Source organism: Callorhinus ursinus, unplaced genomic scaffold (assembly GCF_003265705.2).
Source record: "Callorhinus ursinus isolate GAN/ISIS: 27379988/994484 unplaced genomic scaffold, GSC_fseal_2.0 scaffold15, whole genome shotgun sequence".
In the NCBI taxonomy this organism is placed as follows: Eukaryota; Metazoa; Chordata; class Mammalia; order Carnivora; family Otariidae; genus Callorhinus; species Callorhinus ursinus.
This window is the reverse complement of record NW_027397077.1, coordinates 42,020,461-42,027,399: the sequence shown is the minus strand read 5'-3', so window position 1 is coordinate 42,027,399 and position 6,939 is coordinate 42,020,461. Positions and strand designations below refer to the sequence as shown.

At 43.9% G+C, this 6,939-nt stretch overlaps 1 protein-coding gene across 3 annotated transcripts in view; it reads left to right on the top strand.

The window, feature by feature from the left end:
- The first annotated feature begins 1,948 nt into the window (after nucleotides 1-1,948).
- RAF1 (Raf-1 proto-oncogene, serine/threonine kinase) overlaps nucleotides 1,949-6,939 on the top strand; it is an 80,118-nt gene continuing 75,127 nt past the window's right edge. For 2 of the 3 annotated variants that reach the window (XM_025885194.2, XM_025885193.2), the window contains exon 1: nucleotides 1,949-2,330. The gene's annotated coding sequence lies outside the window, so the exon portion shown is untranslated. The remainder of the gene's footprint in view (nucleotides 2,331-6,939) is intronic. The other variant, XM_025885192.2, reaches the window with a different exon arrangement.

The window sequence follows — 6,939 nt, the reverse complement described above, 5'->3', positions numbered from 1 at the left end:
TAATAATTACAACTAACACTTCTATGTTTAATACGAGCCAGGCACTGTTCCAAGTACCTTACATCTTAAACTCACTAAATCCTTATAACTCTAAGAGGTGGACACTATCATGTTTTACAGATGAAGAAACTGAGGAACTGAGGTTTAAATGACTTATCTCAGTCACAGATGAGGAAGTGGCAGTCCAAATTCGAAACTAGGCAATCAGACTCCAGGTACTGAAGTCTCAACCCCAGGCTCTGTGCTAAGTGCTTTCCATGTTTTATCTCATTTAATCCTGTGAGGTACACATTATTGTTATTACTCCTATTAAAAAAAGACAAAAACAACTCTCATGGACCTAGTTTTTTTTTTTTTTAAGATTTTATTTATTTATTTGAGAGAGAGAGAATGAGAGATAGCATGAGAGGGAAGAGGGTCAGAGGGAGAGGCAGACTCCCTGCTGAGCAGGGAGCCCAATGTGGAGCTCAATCCCAAGACTCCAAGATCATGACCTGAGCCGAAGGCGGAAGCTTAACCAACTGAGCCACCCAGGCACCCCTCCTGGACGTAGTTCTATATTCATGCCTTCCAGTCTTTCCTCTGCATTTATTTTCATGTTGGTCCTCACATAGTTGCCCTCACATAGTTGCCCTTATCTCATCTCCCTTCATCTTCATTTTTCTATATACTGCACATATTACTATCTGAATTTATTATTTATACTTTCTTTTGGTCTCTCATCACTAGAAGGCAGGGCTTTTGATTGTAGATTTCCCAATAACCAGAACAATGTGTGATACACAACAGGCTCTCATAAAAATTTAAATGAATGTTGCGCATTGTATTGGGTAGTTTTGTGTGCCTGTGCTTGAATAGCATCATACCATACAAAATGTTCTTATAAAAAAATGTAATGTCTTGGATTTAAAAAAAAAATCAGTACCTAGATCCTCCTCATCCATCTTTTTAAAGGTTTTATTTGAGAGAGAGAGAGAGCACAAGCTGGGGGAGAGGCAGACTCCCCGCTGAGCAGGCAGCCCACACGGGGATCATGACCCGAGCCCATAACCGGGATCTTTTTAAGACAGATAATATCCCATACTGTGGATGTAGCACCGCTTATTTAAAGTTTAACACATCTTTCCCAGTGTATCTCTAATGCAAACAATATGGCAATAAATATCTTAGCACATGCCTGTTTGTGCTATGGGTATGGGTACACATTTCTCTAAAATTAGTGCCTAAAAGGGGAATTGCTGGCACGCGGGGCGTACCCATAAAAAATGTCAGTAGACAACGCCAAATTGCCCTCCCCCTAAGCATTCCGGCCAGCGCTGAATTTGGGTACAGAACAGGTTTTCATATACTTTGGACCAGACTGGATATTATGTCTTGTCAACTTTTTGCCAATCTGATGGGGGGAAAGGTTCCCTAATTTACAGATGAGGAAAGTGAGGCTCAGAAAACTTTTATGGTCGGGGTGCGTGGCTGGCTCAGTCAGAAGAGCATGACTCTTGATCTTAGAGTCGTGCGTTCGAGTCCCACGTATGGTGTGGAGAGTACTTAAACTTAAAAAAAAAAAAAAGGAAAACTTTAGGGACTTTCCTACACAACCCGTAAATGGTTGAGTGGCGGTTCGAATTCTGATATGCCTAAGGCTAGGACGCGCCAAAGCTATGCACAGTATACTGTGTGTCCTCCGCTAAGTCTGGTTATCTTCGGGCCTTGTGATGCTGGCAGGCTTGCGTTCCCCTCGCCGCGAACCCTGGCCGTTCTTGACGGCCGACACCCTCTGCCGGGCGCCGGCCAACACCGGTCCCAGAGTCTCCACGGCTCCGAAATGGCGACCGTCGACATCACGAAGCCACGCCCTCTCCCCGGGGGCGGGGCCTGAGTTCAGGCTAGAGTGATAGATGCCCGAACGAAGTTTGAAGTCCGCTGCCAGGAGGGTTCGCGCAGAAGCAGAGAGCCGGTGGCGCCGCAGGTCGGGAGGAGGAGCACCGAGTGGAGGGCTCGTTTGCCGGGGCCGCCCGAGAGTCTCTTCGTCGCGGGCGTTGGGGCCGCCATCTTAGATGGCGGGAGTAAGACGAGGACGAGCGTAAGACGGGAAGGCTTTCCTGCCGCTCTCCTTGGGCCCGGAAGAGGGCCAGCTGGCCCGGCTTTGGGGCGTGTGCCCCGAGGCGCGGAGCGCGAGTGCGACGATGCGGGGACTGCCCGGGGCTCCGTCCCCTGGGCTAGGGACGCGCCGAATGTGACCGCCTCCCGCTCCCTCACCCGCCGCGGGGAGGAGGAGCGGACTAGACGCCGCCGCCGGACGACGGGACACGGAGGCGGCTCGACTCCTTCAGGTAGGCGGCAGGGCCGGCCCTGGCTGTCGGGGGATCCGGGCGGCGGGGCTGAAGGGGCAGAGTTCCCCGGCGTCCGGGCCTGGGCGGCGTTGATGGAGCGACCCCGCGGCTGCCGGGTGAGGGCCCGGGCCAGGCCGCTGTCACCTCGGGTGGCCCTGGGCGGGCGGGAGCCCTGGCGCCCGGTGTCATGGCCGGCCAGCCGAGTTTCCACATTCTCACTCAAATTTCCTTGTGTTTCGGGGAAATGTGCTAGCGCCACCCCTGTACTCGGTGCACATTCCTTATATTTTGGCAATGGGAAAATCTGCCCAGAATTGCCCCGTATCTATGTTGTCATTCAGGTGGACTAATTTCTTTCTGGTCGCGGAGGGGGTCCCGGTCTTGCATTTTATCTCAGAGTCCGTCACTCAAGAGACACCCTTACAGGGAGGACGAGAAGAATCGGGGACGAGAGGAGGAAGTGGGTCAGTGCCCCACCACAAAGGCATAGGGGCCTCGCCTTGGGTTTCGGGACTCTGTGGGTTACTAATGAAAGGTTTGGAATGCGTATACTGAGGTTTGGCCCTGGGATGCTTTAGAATGAAGATCCAAGGCTGTCTTTTGTGTAAAGTGAGAGCCGCCAGGACACTTCGGTTCTGCAGCTGCAGAGGTTCTGCAGAGCTAGTCGATGCCCAGAAAGAGGAGTTTGGACATCATGAGAGGAGAGGAGGCTGTGTTCATTCATTGTTCTCTTTTCTGGGCTCTGGGTGTGCCCTCTGGTATTCATTTCTCTGGTGGGAAGAATGTTGGATCCCCTATGTCTCCTTGAGATGTGACCAGGTTCTAGAGGGTCGTTTAATCTAAGTAGGGACGAATTCAGCTCACGTTCATGGAGTATTTCTGCCTACTTCGTCCTCTGTGGGCTAAGCGGAGGGAACCTGCTCTTCTTTCTTTCCACCAAGGCGTGAAGACAATGCGCTACGATAAGGATGTACTTACCAAAGTGTTGTGGGAATTTGGAACAGCTAGTTTTGCCTGGGGGAGTTGAGGAAGCTTGAACACTGGAGGGAACTTTGGCGGCCAGTTTTGGACCGATGAGTAAGTGCTTACCAGGTGAGGAGGAGGGGAGAGCATTATAAGCTGAAGGAACCGCTGGTACAAAGGCATTGGGACATGCAGGAGTTGGGATGCATTTGGGTGCAGGAAGGAAATGGTGAGAGATGAGGGTCTAAAAAGTTGTGAAGGATCTTTATTGTAGAGAGAGTGAACTAGTTGATTTAATTTGGATTATTTTAAATGAATATTCTAATCTTTTCTTGCTGATAACTAATTTCCCCCTTGATGATGTTGAAGCTGATAGTAATTGAAAAAATTTACTGTGTTAAACCCATTTAAGAACATTTTTGATAAGTGCTTTACGTCAGATGTTTTGCACTTACACAGTGATGAATGAACTGAACTTCATATTCCTAGGTGTTGTTGTAAAAGATTTTTCTAGGGTTTTACTTGCTCACCAGAATGTTGACTTTATGCATGTAGTGCACGCTGCTAATACTGCATTTTAAATGGTTGTTGGCAATAAAAACCACGCTGCCGGGTCATGTAGAAATTGGGAGATTATATGAAACAGCTGAAAGTATTTTAATTTATTAAGTGTGTTGTATATAGTGAACTTTCTTTGCATTGATTCTGTGGTTTACAATTTTGTTAAAAAGTCTTTAACTCTATAAACAAATACCCCAAATCGCTGTATTGTCGTGATTAATGCTTATGCTAAAGTGATTATTATGGTCTTAACAGACTTCAGCTAGCAGTTCCTGAGTTTTTCTTGGGTTGTGATGGTTATAGCCACTGAAGAACATTAAGATACTTTTGGCTTGTTTTCACCCTTATCACTTCAAGGGCTAAGCTGTTTAAAATGCAACAGAAACATTTGACCCAGTTGAACACTGGATACTTGGGAAAATAGACCTGTTAGTGTTTCTGATGGAAAAGCTTATCTTTTAGGTATGTGGTGTTTGTGATTAAAAATTGAAGCGGGGTTGCTTAGCCTTGTTAAAACTTTTGTCAGTATTTGAAAAGTGTAAGCCTTCAAAGTAGAAGGCTTGAGTGAAATACATTAGAACATATTTTAAGGGATTTGGGTTAGCAGAAGAAAACAGGGAAACAGATTAAGCTGGTCATTTGTGATGAAAAGGAGCTAAAAAATGAAATGGAGAATGATTAAACATCAAGTATTGTATTACAGCTGCTCTGAAACTAGTTGTGTTTAGTTTAAAACATGCCATTTGTGAAATCCAAAGTAGGTGGTTTGCTCTGAAGATTAAACAACAACTTCTTGGAAGTTAAATTTGAGTTTTCCAGAAGTACTAGGTTACTTATTAAATGGAAAATACAATAATAACTTTAAATTTCTATTTCAAGTAGTTTGTTAGTAGTAGATGTATGATTCTACTACATTTTAATTTCACATAAAACTTTTTTAGTAACCTGCTTAAAAATAGAAAAATGTTATATGAGGGAATGCTTTTGTTTGCATGTTAGGAACATAATAGGCCATACATAATAATCCTGGTCTTGGGAGGAGCTTGTTAGCCAAACAGCATGCCTTAATGTTGACTTGCAGAAGAGAATTTTAAATATTGCTTTTGAAAGGCAGTGGACTGTGTGACAGTAGGGGGTTTATGAAACCACAGAATCAAGCTTGCAAAGGTTTTTTGTTTTTCAAATTGTACAGGTCATGGAAGTCATTTCTTAAAACTGTAGTTGGAAAATTGCTCACCTTGACTAAGTTAATTGGAAAACCAAGGAACACTGGGTTTATTTACGATGAGGTTGTATAGAGTTAGAAGTTATATTGTGTGTGTGTGTGTGTGTGTGTGTGTGTGTGTGTGTGTGTATGGATGGTTAAGAATTCCTGTTTGCTAAATTGACTAGGTGCTAAATGTAACACTAGATGTTTGTGTTACAATTTAGTTAGTATTTCTGGTATAGGGCTAAACTACCTTGCCTATCATCTTCATGATAGTAATGGTTGGGTATTTTATCCTTGCCTTAAAAGTGGAGTAAAAATTTGGGGTGCCTGGGTGGCTCAGTCATTAAGCGTCTGCCTTAGGCTCAGGTCCCAGGGTCCTGGGATCGAACCCCCCATCGGGCTCCCTTCTCAGCGGGAAGCCTGCTTCTCCCCCTCCCACTCCCCCTCTTGTATTCCTTCTCTCACTGTCTCTCTGTGTCAAGTAAATAAATTCTTTAAAATTTTTTTTTTTAAGAAATGGAGTAAAAATTCCTTAATTTTGTATTAAAGTTTTCATCTTTCATTTTACAGTGGCTGAATCATTTTGTTCCTCCATTTCACCCAGAATACTTGTGTAGCTCTCAATGATTTTCGTGGTTAACTTCAGAGCTTTTAGCCTTTCTCCTAAAATTGCTCCTAAAATCTCAGTTTTTAACCAAGGAAAATGTCAAGTGGGTGTTGTTTCTTTGTTATTGGTTTTGGCCCAGGCTATCTCAAGTCTCTTTGGCAAATCACTCACAAAGTGTGTTAATTGCTTCACATTCCAATCAGTGTACATAGTTTTTCTTGAGGAACACTTGATACATAGTTTTATTTTTAGACCAGATTCTAAGGGAGTTTAAGGGGTGGGGATTAACAATCCTAAAGCTAGTTTCAAATTTTAAAATCTTTGTGATTTTGAGATTGTTGGTATTTTTGGTTAATGAATGGAAAGCAGCGGGCAATGACAGTCATTGTTTTAGGGGTCCCAGTATGTTTAAATGCTGGTGAGGACCTTGTGGATTTTACTGGGTGTCCTCTTCCTCCTCTTTCTACCTGTTGGATTCCATTTATTGTCATATAGTAACAAGCATAAGCACATTTTTACTGTTGGAATCAAGATCTTCTATTTTCTACAATCCTGCTATGGAAAACAAAAGTGGTCTGATTTCTTTGAAGCTACTTAATACTAGGCATCACATTTGGACAGTGTTTACTTTTTTCCATCCATGTACATTTCTGATGGAAGAGTCAGGCTAGTTATTGTTTAACTGTGTTAATATGTCTTTAAAATTGAGTTTTCATTCTTTTTTTTTTTTTTTTTAAAGTAATCTCTACACCCAACGTGGGGCTTGAATTTACAACCCCGAGATCAAGAGTTGCATGCTCTACCGACTGAGCCAGCCAGGTCTTAATCTAGGTATTTCTGAGGGATCCTTTTCAACCACGGATAGCTTTTAACATCTGTACATTACCTGGGTTTGGGATAGATGAAATCCTGAATTTTCCCTGGAAGAATACGACTTTTGTTCTCTGTGGCAAATCTCATTAGGAAGCTCAGAGTTTCTTTCTTTCTTTTTTTTTTTTAATTTTTTTTTAAAGATTTTATTTATTTATTTGAGAGAGAATGAGAGAGAGAGCACGAGAGGGAAGAGGGTCAGAGGGAGAAGCAAACTCCCCGCTGAGCAAGGAGCCCGATGTGGGACTCGATCCGGGTTCTCCAGGATCATGACCTGAGCCGAAGGCAGTCGCCCAACCAACTGAGCCACCCAGGCGCCCTCTTTTTTTTTAATAAAAGATTTTATTTATTTATTTGACAGAGAAAGACACAGCGAGAGAGGGAACACAAGCAGGGGT